This window comes from Muscardinus avellanarius (assembly GCF_963383645.1).
Source record: "Muscardinus avellanarius genome assembly, chromosome: 1".
NCBI lineage: Eukaryota > Metazoa > Chordata > Mammalia > Rodentia > Gliridae > Muscardinus > Muscardinus avellanarius.
In genome coordinates, this window is record NC_137786.1 from 195,347,427 (window position 1) to 195,366,277 (window position 18,851).

Sequence of the window (18,851 nt, forward strand, 5' to 3'; positions counted from 1 at the left end):
AGTTCCTTATCATTGTTTGAAAAGAGATCTGGGTTAATGGCATACATTTACAATCCATAAGGAGGGAATAAATCTCTCTGCAATAAGTTGTCAGGCATCATGGAATAGTGGAAATCACACTATTCCAAACTGAGATTTTGAATCCTGGTCTAACCACTTATTAACTGTGGAATTGTAGAAGAGATGTTGATGTACTGACTTCAAGTCCCAATTACATCATTTGTAAAATAAAATTAAAATTGCCTTTTCAAAGATTTGTGTAAGGATCAAATGAAATAATACATGTGAAACCACTCCATTGACTTTACAGTGAAATGCTCATATTTTCAATCGCAGGAAGGGGGGAGGGAGTCTTACATTTCCATCTGGAGCTTAAGGTTTATTCATGGGTAAGCCTAGGTGCACCACATTTAATCTTGCGAGCACAGAAAGGAAGAATCACGGAACAATAACTTACAACTGTCTGAAGGGACCACAAAGTCCCCATCCATCTTCCCATTGTATAGCTAGAAAAAATGAGGTCTGGAGACGTGTTACAGCTTTACTTCAGCCACATGGCAAGTTGATTCAACTGAAGTTGCCACATCCCAAAAGATCATCTTAGCATATTTTTCCCAACACACCTCTTTTGTGCCTTGAAAAGGAACTAATTCCAAGCAGAATTTGCTTTGCTTGGACAGAAAGAACCTTAATCCCAAGCACAGCACAAAGACTTCTTTGAGAAATTTACTCATGTGTTGAGCAGTGAATCAATTATTGGAAATCACAAATGCAAATTTCCCTGGAAATATGTGCCCTCTGTTGGGCCTATTCATAAATGAATTTTATTGCACAGGATTCATGAGCGTGCGCAAGTCTTGTGCAAATCCAGTGACACAAGTAGTAACAGCAACAACAGCCCCACAAAATCTCTAACGTCTGACGATAAAAAGAAAGGCCGTGGACCTCAGGGCTTGCCTGCCTTCTCATTGATGGTGTGTTTGGGGGAAGTGTTTTGGGAGGAGAGCTTGGTGTTTTGTTTTGAATGGGGTGACAATAACGTTCCCTCACATGTGTGCCAGCCCTCAGTGTTCAAAGCGGAGTCACGCACATTCTCGCTTTGATCCTCGGGACAGCCCTGTGATGGAGGCATGCAATTTTCTAAGAAAATCCACTCTTGTTTTTCAACTGATCTCCTCTTTTGTTTCAGGCATATTGCAACTCAAGGAGCTATAAGTCTCAAGTGCAAGGAGTCAGAATAATTCAGAAAGAGTTCCTTTTTCTAAAGGACTCTGTGTGTGTGTGAATGTATTTCTGTGAACAATAAGGAAATAATAAGAGAATAGGGGAGAGGGTTGGTAGGAAATAAGAATTCCAGTATCTCATGGTAATTGAATACTTAAAGCAACTGGATTTACTGTTTCAAACTTTCTAAGTATATATTCCTTTTTATTGAGGCTAAATATTATCGTATGTTGAATTGGGGGGGAGATTTGTTTGTTTGTTGTGGCGGTAGCAGTTGTGTTTGGATTACTTTTTCAGTAGCCAATATCCCCAGCTATGGGATAATATTTAGGATAATATAGAATGGTGGGTAGGAGCGTGGACTCTGGAGTCAAACTACATGAGCATGAATCCCAGATCCAGTACTTATAACATGTGCATTACTAGATGTTTAACTAATTGTGTAATATTGGGTGGGCTGCTCACCCTCTCTGGGTGTAATAATGGTATTTACCTTATAGGATTATTGTGAAAATTGAATGAATTAGCATATATAAAGCACTTACAACAGTATCTGATACAAAGCACTCTATGTGTTTGCTGTCGTCATCACCATCATCATCACTATTGTTTCTGAATCTCTTGTAACTAGGCAGTAGAGTGCTAGATATGTGTCATATGACATATGAGGCCTCATAGTTTTGCATCAATAATTTCTGAGCCTTTTCACACAAAAAGTGGATGTGACAGTATCTTGCAAACACAGGATTAAGATGCCGGCCTCTAGAGCCAGACTGTATTCATGGAATTTCTCCTTCAGTACTTACAAACCATGTGATCTTGGGCAAGTTACTTCCTCTTCCTTAAGTATGATGTAATAATGGTGCATATTTTTGGTTTTTTGTGAGGCTTAAGTTAGAATAATATTTGCAAAGTGCTTACCGAAAGACAAAAATATAGTTGTGGAATTATTATTAATCAGCAGTAGGAAGAAAACAAAGAAGAGAAGTAAAATTGAACTCAGAAACTCAGCTTCCATTTATTTAAAAAAAGCAATCAAGCCTGGCATGGTGGCGCACGCTTGTAATCCCCGCGCTTGGGAGGTGGAGACTGGAGGATCGCGCAGGTTTGAAGCCAGCCTGGCTAGCTTAAGAGAGCCTGTTTCCAAATAAAATATAAAATAGGTCTGGGAGTGTGGCCCAGAGGTAGAAGGGTTTCCAGGAACCCAAGTACCACCAAAATAAAATAAAATAAAATAGCAATCAAAAGAGTAGCTAAAATATAACAGGGGGTAGGCTGGGTGTCATGGCACACACCTGTAATCCCAGTTTTTCAAAGTATGATTCTGAGATCACCCTTATCAGAAACTCCTACTAAACCAGAATCTTGGGGTCTGGGGGTGGGTAGAGATTGTCCAGGAACCATATGCTTGGGTAATATTCCAGATGACTCAGGCACACCAAAGATAGGGAGCCAGTACAGGGGGAGGCAGCAGAGAAGACAAAGTCTACTCCATGTTTTCCAGTCGCAGACCTACAATGATGACAGAGCACTGCCGACAGCTTACCAAGGCCCAAGCCTGAGATGCTATATATCTGGTGTTTGGCATGTGTCTTTCTCCTGTCCTTCCCTTTAGACATTTGACACATGCACCATTGTTTACCTCGAGAATCTATAAAGAGAGAGGCAATGCAAAGTAAACTTGCAGAGTGTGATTAGGGATTTTTATGGCAGTAATAAAAAATATTCTCTGTTTTATTAAGGGAAGAAAGGAATTCATTAGATGGTTACTAGGTGCTCATAGAATCGTCAGGAGGCTGAAGGACCAGGTTAGAAGACAATGAAGGAAACATGGAAGATTTGGCAGCAGAAACCACTGCTCAGGGCCAGCCACACCATAATCTGGTCTCTGGTCTCTGGTCTCTGATCTCTGCACTCTGTGCTTCACAGAAAGCTCCAGTGGGACGGGCAATTGGTACTTCCCTTGTGTATTTATTGGTAGGATTCTCATTTCTAGCCAGTGAGACTTGAGAGTCTGTATAGAACCCTAGAAACTCCAATCTAAGAAAAAAAAATCATTAGAAATCAGAGGGTTGGACCAGGCGTGGTGGCGCATGCATGTAATCCCAGCATTCAGGAAGTGGAGACCCAAGGATCGTGGCTTGCAGAAAGCCTCAGCTACTTAGCAAGGTCCTTCACAACACAGTGAGACCCTGTTTCAAAAAATATAAAGACTAAAAAATAGGACTAGGGGTGTACCTCGGAGGTAGAATGCCCCTGGGTTCCATCCCCAGTACCACAGAAAGAGAGGAAGGAAGGAAGGAAGGAAGGAAGGAAGGAAGGAAGGAAGGAAGGAAGGAAGGAAGGAAGGAAGGAAGGGCAATGGTTTTAAAATGTCAGGTTTGGACACTCTGCTTCAAAGCAGGATGTACAAAATAGATAAAAAATATCACAGCTCTGGGTGAGGGAGGTACAGCTCTGAAGCTGAGTCATTCTCTTCAGCCTCCCCCTTCATTCTCATCCTTTTTCCCCACAACAGCCCCTTGAGGGCCTTGTGCAGCACCAGGAGACATATGCCACCATAGGGCAGCTGTGTGATTCACCAGCCCCAAATCTCAACAGTATAAAAACATAGCATTTATTTTATCTTTTATGGTTCTGCAGAATGAATGCATGGGGCTCTGGTCCTATCAGTAGATTAAGTGCCAAAGGAGTGGCTGCTTAGAGTTTAAGGAGAGGTAAAGGGGTGTTGCTGCCTTAGTATTACAGATACTTCCACTGATATTTTTATGTGGGTCCTCTTTCTATAGTCCTATTTTTAATTCAGTTTTATATACTTATGGATTGTCTACTCTGTATATGACCCTAACTTGGGCAGTCAAGAAACAGAATTTAATTTGTTGTGGGGAGTTTGGAGCACTGGTTTATACTCAAGTATGAGTGACTTATTGGATCTATTCACTGCATGATTAGTAGGACTTGTAACTACAGGTGAGTAGAGACATCCATAGGACCCTATGGGACAGAAAGGCAGAACACAGCAGGGTTGCCAAGGCCTACATCAGCCAGTTTTGCAAAGATATTTGTGCTTTCAAAAAGCACATTTCCCATAACCTCTAATATTGAGCTGGATGTTCAATTCATGCTAAGTAAACATTTCACTAATTTGTTTATTCAATAGATATTTATGAATCTGCTATCTCCCAGGCAACAGATACTTGTCAACGGATTCATCTGACCAGCAAAACAATGGCCCAACAAATCATTTTCTTCTTTCAATGCTTTAATTTTTTGGTACTAGGGAATGAAACCAGCAGCATTCTACCTCTGAACTACATGCCCATCACTTAAAAAAAAAAAAAAAAAACCTGCTGAGCTGAGTCTGGCCTTAAACCTACAATCGTCCTCTCTCGGCCTCTCAAGCACTAGGATTACAAATGTGTGCCACCATGCCTGGCAAAAGTGCAGTTTTTTTTTTAAATAAGTTTTTCCTTTTGGTTTTGTTAAAACATACCCAATGAAACAGTAACAGACTTCTCTGGGTATCAGGTGTTCAAGGTGTATACAGTGGTGTGGTTGGTGCACACGATTCTCCATTTAGTATTTTCTATTTTAACTGTATCTCTCTTCCATATTGCCCTGCAATCTGAATGATGTTAAGGTGGAAAAGGGGGGAGTGGGAAAAAGAGGCAGGAAAGGAAATGAGGGAGAGGGGAAGGAAGGTAGGAAGGCAGGCAGACAAGCATCAGATAGACTCTGTAGCCACTTTGGTTTGAAGATTAAAACCACTGCAAAAGTGACAGCAGTTCTAAAAGCAACAGTATGGCCCCAGGACCAAATGAAATCTGAGACATGTTGAAAGCATCAAAAGAATGACAATCCTAAAATGACTAGCCCCCCCAAAAAGATCCCAAAAGGAATAAGTCAGGAAAAAGAGGTGACAGCGGTATTCAGCAGAGATCATTTCATTAAAAAAAAAAAAAAAAGAAGAAGAAAGAAATACAGACTAGGCTTTGGGAGCTACTTGTGCCAGAAAAAAGTGAAAATCATCTAAACTTTACCCCCTTGAATAAAATCACCTAAAAACAAAAATGCTTTGGCAAAGGAAAAGTAAACTGGAATCTGGAAGTCTGCGGGAAAAGATTATTAAAATCATATATCCTGTGCAAAGGGACCAAGCTCAACACCATCTCCGCAGAGCCAGCAGGAACTGCACGCAGAGAGTTGCTGGCTTTAAATCACCCCACAATAGTTTCCTGTCCTTCTACAGAGCCTTGGGTGCACAGCAACTTCCTGCTTAGCCATGGTTCTATTAAGAAGTCCTTTTCAACTGTTTTTGCAGGAGAACCATTGGAATAGGATCCTGGGGAAGATGACAAAGCCACCCTACTTCTGATTGCAATAGGGGAGTTCTAGAAAAGTTCCTTTCTTTTCAAATATCCCAGACCCAGGCAGCTGCACATGACCTGATTTTCAAATCAAGTCTTGGGACCCTCACTTCCCCTCGGGACTTGCCCTTGAAGCTTCAGAGCGACAGGCATCAAAGATGTCCATCCTCGGCCGCCAGGGAGTCCAGGGAGAGTTTTTGCATCTCACAGCTGAACCAAACTTCACAATACACCAGAAGAGAATTGGTAAAAGGTTGAGCTAGAGTGACGTCCCTGAATTGGAATACTAATGATGACCTTTAATGAAGCCTGACAGTACAATCTGTTTCTCATTGTTGCGTAAGTGTGGGCTCCCGAGCACACCCCGGCTTCCCAGGCGGAGACAGCCCGGGATAAATGGGCCCTGCTGGTGAGCAGGCCCGAGCACAGCTGATCTTTCAGCCGGGATTAAATTAATTAAAGTGATTCTCTCGGCCAAAGAATTAGTCTTTTTTATCTGTCATTATTGTATTGTTTATTAATCTCCAGTGGAGGCTAATTGGTATCTGAGCTTTTGGGGGCAAGGGATCTTAGAGTGATAGGGGTAAAATTGTCCTCATTTGGAAGAGGAAGGGTCGTCTTAGTTCTAGATGTGAAATGAGCTTGTTAGTTTAAGACCTTCATCAAAAGACGACAACAGCCCAAGGCAAGAACAGGAAGGCCACCGGAACCTGGAAGGAGAAAGGTTTAGCCACATTGGCTCTGCCTCAGATTAGGAACCACTGGAATAATCATGAAGAAATCCACAACATGCAGAGCGCTGGGCCTGGGAGTTCAAGGGACCCATTCTACGTCGTGGCTCCTCAAATAGGAGGCACTGTAGAGATACCCGAGTCCCATGCCCCAGTGGGAACTGGAATCTGGGGAAACTGTGAATGCTTCTGGCTCATATTTTCTTTCTTCTTCTTCTTCTTCTTCTTTTTTTTTTCCAGTCTTACTATCCAAGAATTTTCTACCATCCCCCCCTTTTTTAAAATTTTGAAACAAGGACTTGCTAAGTTGCTGAGGATGGTCTCAAACCTGCGATCCTCCTGTCTTAGCCTCTCAAGTACTGGGACTACAGGCGTTCACCACCATGTCCTGCTCGATCTTTCATTTTAACAGGTACTAAGGAAATGCAGTCAATAGCAGTGAAGCTTATCACAGCTGGGGTATTTCCTAGGGTGAGAGGAGAGTGCCAGGGCAGCCCTGAACACCATGATGTCAGCTACATGCCAAAGGAATAGAGTCAGATTTTCTGCTCCACTTTCAGTTCCACCCTCAAACCTGGGGTAAACCTGGAAGGACGATCCATGGAAGGGAGTGGGGGTCACTGGGGCCACTTCTAATGCTGCTGCTGCTACCAGTGGGAAGGGGAGGGCTGCTGTACCCTTGCAGGCTCCCTTCTACCGTGGACCAGGGAAATCAAGTCCTCTATCCTGTAGGATTCTCCAGCTTTCTGGCTATGAAGGACAGGTTTTTCTGTTCGTACCCATGACTAATTCTAGGTTTCAGGATGCCCTAGACTCAGAGACAGGGAACATAGCAAGACACCCAGAAAATGTACCTCTGGCTGACCCCCAGTGCAGGATTTCTTACTCAGTCTATCTTCTCGAGTCCTCTGAAAGTTGCTTTATGTGTTCTCATTAGGGCTTTAGTTAAAGCAACATTATTTTTATTGTAGGGCTGGTTCAGATAACTTCAGCCCCCAAGTGGCTACATTATCTGTATTATTTTGCTTCTAAAAATAAATCATAAAGCTTATATCAAGTTTTCTAAGCCGGGCGTGGTGGCGCACGCTTGTAATCCCCGTGCTTGGGAGGCTGAGACAGGAGGATTGCACGGGTTCGAAGCCAGCCTCGGCTACTTAGTGAGGCTCTCAGCAACTTAGTGAGACCCTGTTTCCAAATATATATATATATATATAAATGGTCTGGGAATATAGCCCGGAGGTAGAAAGCCTCTGGGTTCCACCCCTAGTACCACCAAAAAAAAAAAAAAAAAAAATTTTTTTTTTTCTAATAACACCTACTTTTACAATGTACATTATTACCCATAGCTGGTATATGTGCAACCCAGGAAGTGCTGTAGAGCAAAAGGATGGTCATTGTTTTCAAACAATCAAGTTGTTTCCAGGCTAGAAGCACAACTCTGTGTGCTAGGAGTTTCTGACACATGGTTTGTGTTCAGTGAATTTTTGCTGAATGAATGAATAGCATTTGGGCCTTTCAAATAGAATAAAACCCCACACACTTGACATTGGAGGTGAGCTTTTAACAAAACATAAACAACAAGTCATTACAGATAGTGTCTCATCCTACCTTTAAAGAACATCATTTTGAAATTGTCAGCAAGTCAAAAATTTGCACAAGACACTCAACCTCAGCATTAGTAGCCCTAACCATGACACATTTATAATTTCTACTTGCAACTAACTTAAGATCAATGTTTCTGCCTCGTTGTACAGTACAGGGCTAGAACAACAACACATTTACCGAAGATTATAATAGACTCGCATGACTACATAAAGTCCATATAGCAAAAATAAATTAAAAAATTAAGGAATCAAATAACTGCTGTAAACCAAAGATTAAGGGTTTCTTATACTTTAATTGATAGATTGCAATTAAACATTGTAGTGAGGTTCAAGGTGATACAAACATGCATGCACACAGCTCCGGTCCACTTCCATGGCACCTCCGCCCCCTCCCCCTCCGCCTCCCTAGTACACGCTAGCAAAACCAGTGGCAATGCCTTTATATACTGTCAAAGCATTATTTGAACTCTTTCCTTCCTCAATCCTCTTTTCCTCCTTCCTATGTCTGTCCCCCAAGCCCCTTCTACTATTCTATTGGTCTCTCTTCGCATTTATTCAAAATCCCTTCTATTTTCTATTTTCTCTCTAGTTTCCATATATGAGAGAAAACCTACAGCCTTTGACTTTCTGAGGCTGAATGATCTCACTTAGCATACTAGTCTGTAGTTTCATTAATTTCCCTGCCAGTGACATAATTTTGTTCATCTTTAGAGCTGAATAGAATTCCATTCTGCGTCTACACCACATTTTCTTTAACCATTCACTTGATGAATGGTTTCTTTAGTCGTGTCACTTGTTGACACCTGGTTCTGTAATTTGGCTATTGTGAATTGTGTGGCTATAAACATGAGTATTTAAAAATTGCAATATGTTCCTACTATGTTTTAATAATATTAATAAGATCTTATATTTGCCTGGATCATAAAAAGAAAACATGCCCTTAATTTGGCATTTCAATATGATATGGTAGAGTAGAAAGCAATTTATTATTCTATTTCTGGCTCTAATGTTTATCTGGTGTGCACCTTCTAACAAGGTATGTAAATTACAAACTTCTGAGACTCCTTATTTTATAAAATGGGATAACAGTAAAATCCACTCCACTTAGTCATTGTGAGTGTCCAAAGCAACATATGATGCAAAAGTGCTTTATGTATTAAATATGTAATTTAGGATGACTTGGGTTTTATGTAACAAAATAAGTTTCACCATAGTTAAGAGAATGAATTGGTTTTCAGAGTGGAAAAGCCCTGCAATGTGTTAGGCTCCGGCTCTGTTCTCTGCACATTTCTTCTCTACAGATGTGTTTATCATTAGGTGGGCTTCACTCATAGTCCCAGCTTGGCTGCCAGCAAGGAGTACTCTGACCTGCAGACTTTCTAATCCAGATCTTTGGAAGAAAGTCACTTTCCGCAGCCTTCCAACAGGAGTTCTAAGTTTTACTGTGACTGAACTTCTCCTGAATAATGTCAAAGAGGTCAGGATTATCCAGGTTGGCCTAGAATAACCAGGGATCACCAAAGGATATGAAATCAATCCCACCCAAAGTGTGCTGATGATGAACAATGAGTAATGTTTTTCCAAAAGGAACACTGGAAATGGGATAAAGAAAACAAATGTTAAGTAGGCACGAAACTCTAGTCCATTGTAGAGATGACAGAGTTTTCTATGCTGAGGGACATTAGTATCATGGCTGATTTTGGAGCATACCCTTTATACATCCTTATTTACTCTCACACAAGTTGGCTTTAAGATATTTAAGTGGTTGAACTTATGACATTTACTTCATTACTTTTTGTTGCCATCTCTCGAGTTACTGAGATTACTCCAAGGATATTGTATATTCCAATCATATTGTACATTTCATTTGTAATTTATGAAAGAGATAGAAAGTTGTATTATACAACTGGCAGAGATTCTCACTGAACTTTGGTTTATCAACTTACTTCTTTGAGTGCTAACATGTTAAGATTATGTGATTCTTGGGGTAGACAAATTTTTTCAAAACTATATTTATTCACCAAGAATATGGCTTTGAGGTTCCAAGAAGAAACTGTTTAGCCCAGATCTTATTAGACAATGTAGTTGCAGACTTTTCTGAAATAGGTGGCTTCTCTTAGTATAATAGCACTAATCATTTTTGTAACCAATTAATTTGTATAATAACTTATAGCTCACAAGATGCTAGGGATATTGATGTGAGAGGGTTTTTGCAAGAGGGAATATGTATGAGGGATGTTGAAGTTTTATATATTTTAGGCCTAGGGTTCAGATTTCTGAATTTATGGTTATCTAATATAGACTGAAAACCAATCATAATCAAAATTCCTACTAACATAAATGTTTAATACCTAGGTTTTTATTTCTTTCTATACTTCCTAAATATAAGGCTTAAGATATAAATCTGGGCCAGGCATTATGGTGCACATATGTAATCCCAGGACATGAGAGGCTAAGACAGGAAGATCCAGGTTTGAGGCTAACCTCAGAAACTTAGCAAGACCTTCAACAATTTAGAAAGACTCTGCTTCAAAATAAAAAAAGGGCTAGGCGTTTAGCTTGGAGGTAGATGTATATACGCATATATATATGTATATATGTATATGTATATATGTATATGTATATATGTATATGTATATATATATGTATATACGTGGTATGAACACACACACACACATATGTCTACAACTTAATAATTATTGTATGTTCTTACATAACTTTGCTTGTTTGAGTTCATGACCTCCTTTGAGAGAGGTAAGAATTTTTGGCTTCACTTTAGAGAGAAGAAAGCTTAACCACGGAAAGGAAAAATGGCTTATCACAAGGTCAGTTAGGAAATGACAAATCCAGGTTTTTTATTTCAAGTCCAATGCCCTTTCTACAACAACATGTTGCATTTATTTGGAAATTTATGGGGACTACTACAAAAGTATCAGATTTACTTTGGGCTCCGGGAAAGGACTTTGATAACATCTGTGTTAGCTCTTGGAATTAACCAGTAAGATAAGAATAGAATCTTCATCCTCCGGGACTTCTACAGCTCAAAAGAGTCCCCAGCTTAATCTGAAAAGACACTAGAGAAAGAGCTTAATGATTTAAAGACTTTTCCAGCTATGATGTTTTGGAATTCTGGAATCCATTGTTCACAGACAAATGATCATTCCAAGATCTGTGATCACATTGTCAAAAATGACTTAACCCATCTTACAGCACCTGTTTCTGACAATCAGCCTGTTTTACTAACAATTAGGTTTACTTTTGAACCATGATTACAGAAGACTAATGTTGCCTAGCAGTCCATCTTGGCTCAGGATAGAGAGTTAATACCGACAAAATGACTTCATGTTGGCCCTATCAGAAGGGTGTGATCTCCTCCAGGAAACTTTAAGGGAAAACATGATCCAATTTTAAGTTGAGAAGTTTGGTCTGCAGATGAAGTCATTTATGCAGCCACTGACCATGACCTTCCAATTAATAATCATTCTTCTGTTTGGATTAGAGTAGGTTTGATTTAAATCACTGGTTAAAAAATAGAACCTAATCAGGTTTTCTAACAGAAAGCACTTTTGTCCCGTAGTCCTTTACATATGGCCCTACATCTCAGATATTTACAGGTATGCATTTTATTACAAAATCACAATATATCTAAGACTCTAATTTTAATATCCTTTCTTTGAGCACATTATAAAACTGATTATTTGGCTATAAGCAGAGCTAATGAAGCAGAAAATTTTCAAAGTTACTTACAAAATGATGAATTATCTGTAATGTCACAAGAGTATGTGGATGTTATTTTTGTTGTATTAGCATAATAAAACTATTGCCAAATTATATTATCTTAAAACAAGTGCTTTTGTTTGGGATTTTTTTATGGTTCTGGGGTTCCTGGAAACCCTTCTACCTCTGGGCTACACTCCCAGACCTATTTTATAATTTTATTTGGAAACAGGGTCTCTTAAGCCAGAGAGGCTGGCTTCGAACCTGTGCAATCCTCCTGTCTCTGCCTCCCAAGTGTGGGGATTACAAGCGTGCGCCACCACACCCGGCTTGTTTGGAATTTTAAAAAATAAGCATGCATAATTATTTTGATATAACATAGACATGTTTATTTAAAATTTAGTTACTATGTTTTCATAGTTTCTCTGCTTTGGATTCATATTAAAAGAAATATGAGGCAGGCTACTCTATTTTAACTAGAATGATTTTAAAATACTTATAAGTAGACTATTTCAGGTTCACAAAAGAAACTTAAAATACTAGAAGCTGGCTTATATGATTTGAGAATCAGCTTGAGTGTTTTAATTTTTCGATTAGCAAATGAATTCTCATTTCCAACCAGATTGGTCCAGGCCAAGTAGAAATCTTTCTGAGCATGCAGAATATTTATTGCTCCTGAGTGTCATGCTCTTACCAAATGATCTCTAGTGGACCCGGAAACTCTGGTTTTTGTTGTTGTTGTTGTTGTTGTTGTTGTTGTTGTTGTTTGTTTGTTTGTTTTTTGTGGTACTGGAGATTGAACCTAGGGACATTCTACTTCTGAGCTACATACCCAGCCCGATTTTATTTTTATTTTGAAACAGAGTCTATATAGGTTGATCAGAGTCTCACTACTTGCTGAAGCTGTCCTCAAACCTGCTATCCTCCTGTCTCAGTCTCCCAAGTACTGGGTTTACAGGTATGTGCCACCAAGCCCAGCTGGTGTTCTTTTCTTTAAATTTTCGCCTGCCAATATTTATTTGCTCAGTGACACATCCTGACCCCTAGGACGTACTGTGATTGACACAGGTGCGTTCTATTTATCAGCTAAGCTTTGGAAACCATGCTGATCAGAAAAATAAGGGTATCATTGTTGTTGTTACTGTTATTGGACTGAGTATTGGAATTGACAAGAAAAAATAGGGTTATGAATTCTTGGCCTGTTGGGCTCTAGTCATAAACCTCTCTTTAACAGCATCTTAACATGTAGTAAGGCATTTTCACCTGCTATAGCCCAGCAAGGACTCTCATTTCTGTATTCCAATCAGTTATGCTAATTTCCATAGTCACTAATTCATTTTTCAGCATGAGAATGAATGTGGCAAGGCAAAACTGATTTGTACTTTTCACCCATGAAAAAGACAAAACTGAGTTGTCTGCTAATCTCACCGGATTATGTGTTACCTGTCTTGCTCAGTAATAGTTTTTATTATGAAAAGGCATTTTGGTGATAATAATAGTTATCAATTATGTTGCAGCTATAATGCTCCAAAGGCTTGACATGAATTCCCATTTACTTCTCCCAGGAATCATGTGCACCAAATTATCAAATAAATTGAGGCACAAGCCCAGCGTAGTGGTCCACGCTTGTAATCCCAGTGCTTAGAAGGCTGAGACAGGAGGATCGCACAGGTTCAAAGCCAGCCTCAGCTACTTAGTGAGGCTCTCAGCAACTTAGTGAGACCCTGTTTCCAAATAAAGTATGAAATAGGTCTGGGAGTGTAGCCCAGAGGTAGAAAACCCTTTAGGCTCCTACCCTAGTACCACAAAACACACACACACACACACACACACACACACACAAATTGAGGCACAGGTTGAGGGACACCCTGCTAGTACATAATTGAGCTGGAATCTTGAATGTGGATCTTTCTGCCTCCAAAGCTCATGGCTTTTTAATTTGAGAGTAACAAGACATAAAACCAAGGCATGCGGTCCAAATGTCCTAGTTATTCTGAATGGTTTGTTATGAAGACAATGTTTATCTACTCTTGTTTTAAAAATATCAAGTTACATGTAAGCATTATGAGGAACCAAACAGACACATTCAGAATATGGATGTTCCTTCAAAGAAAAAGTTATAAGGATGAGAGAAAAGACTATTCTATCTAGACTAAGAGAGTCGTAAGAAACAGGACAGCCAGCCGGAGGTGGTGGTGCATGCCTGTAATCCCAGCACTTGGGAAGCTGAGACAAGAAGATCACAGGTTTGCAGCCAGCCTCAGCAATTTAGTGAGACTCTCAGCAACTTAATGAGACCTTGTTTCAAAATTTAAAAAAAAATTTTTTTAAAGGGCTAGGGTTGTAGTTCAGAGGTAGAATGTGCCTGGGTTCTATCCCCAGCGCTGCAGAAGAAGAAGAAGAAGGAAAGAAGAAATGGAGGAGGAGGAAGAAGAGGAGGAGGAGGAGGAGGAAGAGGAGGAAGAGGAGGAGGAGGAGGAGGAGGAGGAGGAGGAAGAGATCCAAATTAAATTAAAAGATGTTAAAAACTAAAGATAATATATTTGAAACAATTACGATTATTTAAATGGAATTGAATGTTAGATAAAACAGGAACTTTAGTAAGAGTAATATTGGCTTGTGTTTATATTTTAAAAAGAAACTCTCCATCTCTTTCAGTGATGTAAACTGAAGTAAGTAGGAAAATAACAAGATGCCTGGGATATGCTTTAAAATACTTTGATACTTCAGAAACAAATTAGAAAAAAAGAAGATTTTGTTTTTTGATCGAACTCAGGGGCCTTCTACCTCCAAGGTAAACCCTGGCCCTTTTTACTTTTTATTTTGAAATAGGTCTTGCTAAGTGGCCAAGGTTGGCCTTGAACCTGTGATCCTCCTGTCTCGGCCTCCCAAGAGCTGGAATTACAGATGTGTACCACCATTCCTCGAAAAAGGAAACATTTCTACCAAGAGTAGAGAACTCTTGTTAATTATATCTTAGCGATGCCTATGGGAATTCAATATATAATTCTTGCTACCTTTGCATACATTTCAATTTTTTCATGATAAAAGCACTCGAAGCCCTACTTGCAGTAGTTTTGCTGACAGCCCCCTGAATAGCATGTTCTGATCCTTAAGCTTTGAATTTTAATGTCTCTATGCAAGTCGGTGAGAGCAGTCCGAGCCGTCAGTGCGGAGATACTTGGCGCTGCACTGCCCTCTTGTGGTGTCTGGCGAGCTTACAGTCTCAAGCCTTGATTCAAATCCCCTGGCTGCCTTCCCACCCACCCAGGCTGCCCTCTTCCACTTCAACAGTCCAGCTTGCCCGCCAGTTTTAAATTTAAATGGATGTTTCGAAGGCTCTTAGCAGATAATAGTGTCTTTGTCCACGCTGGAATCCTGCATACTTCCTCCCCTGCACACCAGATTCTCTCTCCTTCATTGCTCCCTCTAAACAATAAATGGTAGAAAAGTGATAAAGAGACTTGAAAGCAGCCAGTTTCCAGAAGCTCAAAGGTATGAAGGAGAAACTACACTATTTATCCGGCTGAGAAATTGACTGTTTTGGTAATTCGTGTTTCTAATTACTCAACTGCAAATGCCCAGTTATAAATTATTTACTGATGTCAATCAGATCTTCTGAAAGGAAACACATTTGATAAATGTCCAAACTGAAGAGAAATCTAACCAAAAGGTGTCCTTAAAAAGACTTAAAACAAGAAAAAGAAAAAATTCTGAGCAATTCTTTGAAATGATTTTTAAAAAGGCAAACAATGAGATTTCATTGCCAAAGTAAACCAAACTAGCCCATTTTTATACTCATTTATTGGTACAGGGGATGCAGCCCAAGGCTATTTTCTAATCTACATCCCCAGCTTTTAAAAAAATGTTTCATGTTGAAACAGGGTCTTGCTAAGTCGTTGAGGCTAACCTCAAAACTGCAATCCTCATGTCTCAGCCTCCCAAGTAATGGGATTCTAGGTGTACATCGCCACACCCAGCTTCAAAATCATATAACTTAATCTTCATAAAAAGGTGGGAGACAGCCAGGCATGGTGACACACGCTTGTAATCCCAGCATTTGGGAGGCTGAGACCCGAGGTTCTCGGACAGCCTCAGCTGCTTAGTGAGGCCCTGTGCAACTCAGTGAGACCTGGTTTCAAAATAAAGAATAAAAAATAGGGCAGGGGGTGTACCTCAGAGGTAAAATGCCCCTGGGTTCCAGTCCCAGACCCGCATAAAAAAAAAGTGGGAGATAAACTGGTCTGAATAATTATTTTTACTTTACACCCGAAGAAGTGGAGATACAAAAATGACAGGAACTTGCCCAAGCCCACAGACCTGGTGTGTAGCAGCGCTAAGCTGTGACCCTATGTTTTTTAGTCTCCTGTATTGGGTCCTGATCCATCACAGACCTTGGAAGCATTCGCTCTCAGTTTCAATGCAATAAACCCATGCTCACTGCATCTTGCTGTGGAGCCTGAGATAAACAAGCTTATGTTGATGGTAGAGCTGGTTTATCAGTCAGTCAAGGTGACTTTCAGCTCCTACAGTGTGAAGATGCGGGCAATACAAACCCAAAGGCTTTTGAGCAGTGTTGTCACAGGCATATTGTCTTTAAGTATTCTGCTGCTCTCTTAGTTGTCCAAAGTAGTTAAGAAAAGCGGACCCACATAAGTTCATTGATGCAGTCAACAAGTATTGATTTAATGCCCATGCTGATCAGGTTCCATTCAAGGTGCTAGAGATATAAGGGCAAGCAAACTAGTCCCTGCCTTCAAAGAATCCATTCCAGAAAAACAAAATTAAGTCAATGGCAAAGTAATCCAAACTAGCCAGTTTTTATATTCATTTATTGGTACCGGGGATGTAACCCAAGGCTATTCTCTAATCTACATTCCCAGCTTAAAAAAAAAAATGTGTCATGTTGAAACCGGGTCTTGCTAAGTTGTTAAGGCTAACCTCAAAACTGCAATCCTCGTGTCAATGGACGGAGCTAGAGAATACCATGGCGCGTGAGAGCAGCCAGTTCCAGAAAGTTCAGGGTCATGTTTTTCTCTCATGTGTGGAAGCTAGAGAGAAAATAGGAAAAAAGAGAAATTTCCGACAAATGACGGGAGAGACCAGATTAGTGGAAGGAGAATGGCAGAAGGAGTAGGAGGAGATTAGGAGGTTTGATGAAGGAAACAGTTCAAATAATGTTATGTCTGTATCTGAAGGTATCGTTACCAATCTCACAGACAGGTATGGGGATGGGGAGAAGTGGGGTGGGATCGGGGGGGGGGGGGACACACCAAGTGCCGTGTGTACGTAAGCTTGTATCACTTTGAATTTCACTATGAAGTGAAAGTACGATGCACTTTTAAAAAGTATACTATAAACAGGAGACTGTACATTTTAGTAAGACAGGGAATAGTAGAGCAGAGTGAGTGGTTGGGAGATAAATTTGGTGGCTCTGACTACAGTGACCCTGATGAATACTCAGGGAAAGAAGAGATCAGTGAGGATCTGAGTAGGATGGAAAGGCACCACTGTGACGTGGAGCCACAACCAACCAAGGCCATACTTTTAAACCTGTGTTCTATGCAGGTCTATTTGTGTTGCTGCTGGAAAGACAGCTATATAATAAGAATACGACAAGCTGGGCATGGTGGCGCATGCTTGTAATCCCAGCATTTGGGAGGCTGAGACTTGGAGGATCACGGTTCGCGGACAGCCTCAGCTACTTAGTGAGGCCCTCTGCAGCTCAGTGAGACCCTGTTTCAAAATAAAGAATTTAAAAAAAATTGAGCAGGAGGTGTAGCTCGTAGGCCAAATGCCTCTGGGCTCCATCCCCAGACCCGCGAAAAATAAAATATAATAAGAATACGACTGGAACTGAATTCATATCTAGATTCTTCTATTTACAAGTTGCATGATCTTAGATGACTTTTTAAATTTTTTTATACTTTATTTTCCGAAATATCTCCTATCTCATTTCTACTCTGTAGGAATATTATGAAAACTCACAGAGGAAACGAATAAAATACAGGAAGCAGCACAGTAACTAAGTCAAGGTAAAAAAAAAAAATAGTAAATACAGCTGCTCTACCAGTTAGGATTCTTTCTGTTGCAAGTGTCTGAAAAAAAAAAAAAAGAGCAATTTACTGCCCTGCATAATTCTGCGGAACAATGCCTTAGGACCCCGTGGTTATCCATCACCCCACCCTGCTCTCCTTCTGCTGACTTCACCCCTGGACAGCTCTTCTTCCCAAGTGACACGAGAGCTAGCACTAGCTGATGGGGTTCAGGACACACTGCCCCATATATGGTGCCTGAGCTTGTTAGATGTTTTAAGCTGCAGGCATTTGAGGGAGAGCGGTACTCTCTGACTTTCCCCAGCCATTTGCCCCAAAGCAGTCGGTGAGACCCTCATGTGAGAGGGGCCACCCTATACCAGGAAAAGAGGAGCATCCTCGTCTCAGGGATGCTGAGAGGAATGAGCCAACAGCCTTGCTAATTCCCCCAGTTTTTTAACCTTAGCTCGAGCTCCTGTCCTATCACATTCTTCCACAGCCTTCCACCCTTCATCAGACCTACAGTAAAAACGTTTAGGTTTAGATCTGCCTTTGATTCTTCATTTCCTTATGAATGGTCACATGTCACATAGCATATAAATTTGTATACTTTTTTTTTTTTTTTTTTTTTTTTTTTTTGCTGTACCGGGGATGGAACCAGGGGCATTCTACCTCTGAGCGACACCCCCAGCCCTAATTTTTATTCTTTATTTTGAAACTGAGTCTCAGTGAGTTGCAAAGGACCTCACTAAGTAGCTGAGGCTGGCCACGAATCACGATCTTCCTGTCTCAGCCTCCCAAATGCTGGGATTACAAACATGTGCCACCTCGCCCGGGTTAAATTTATATATTTCTCTCTTGTTCATCTGGCTTTTGTTACCGTGGCCCCAGGTGACAACTTAAAAGGACAAAAGAAAAAGAAATTTTTCCTTCTTGACATAGACAAATAGCTCCACAAATCCAGGGCTCATGGGAAAAGACAGGGCATTTCTTTCTTTATAATCTCAGCCAACCCAGCTGTGGTAGAGCACACCTACAGTCTCAGTACTGGGGAGACTAAGACAGGATTTAAGGCTAGCTTTGGCAACCTAGAGAGACCCTGTTTCAAAGCAAAAAAAACTAAAAAGGGCTTGGGTGTGGCTCAAAGGTACGAATCCCTTGGGTTCAATCCCT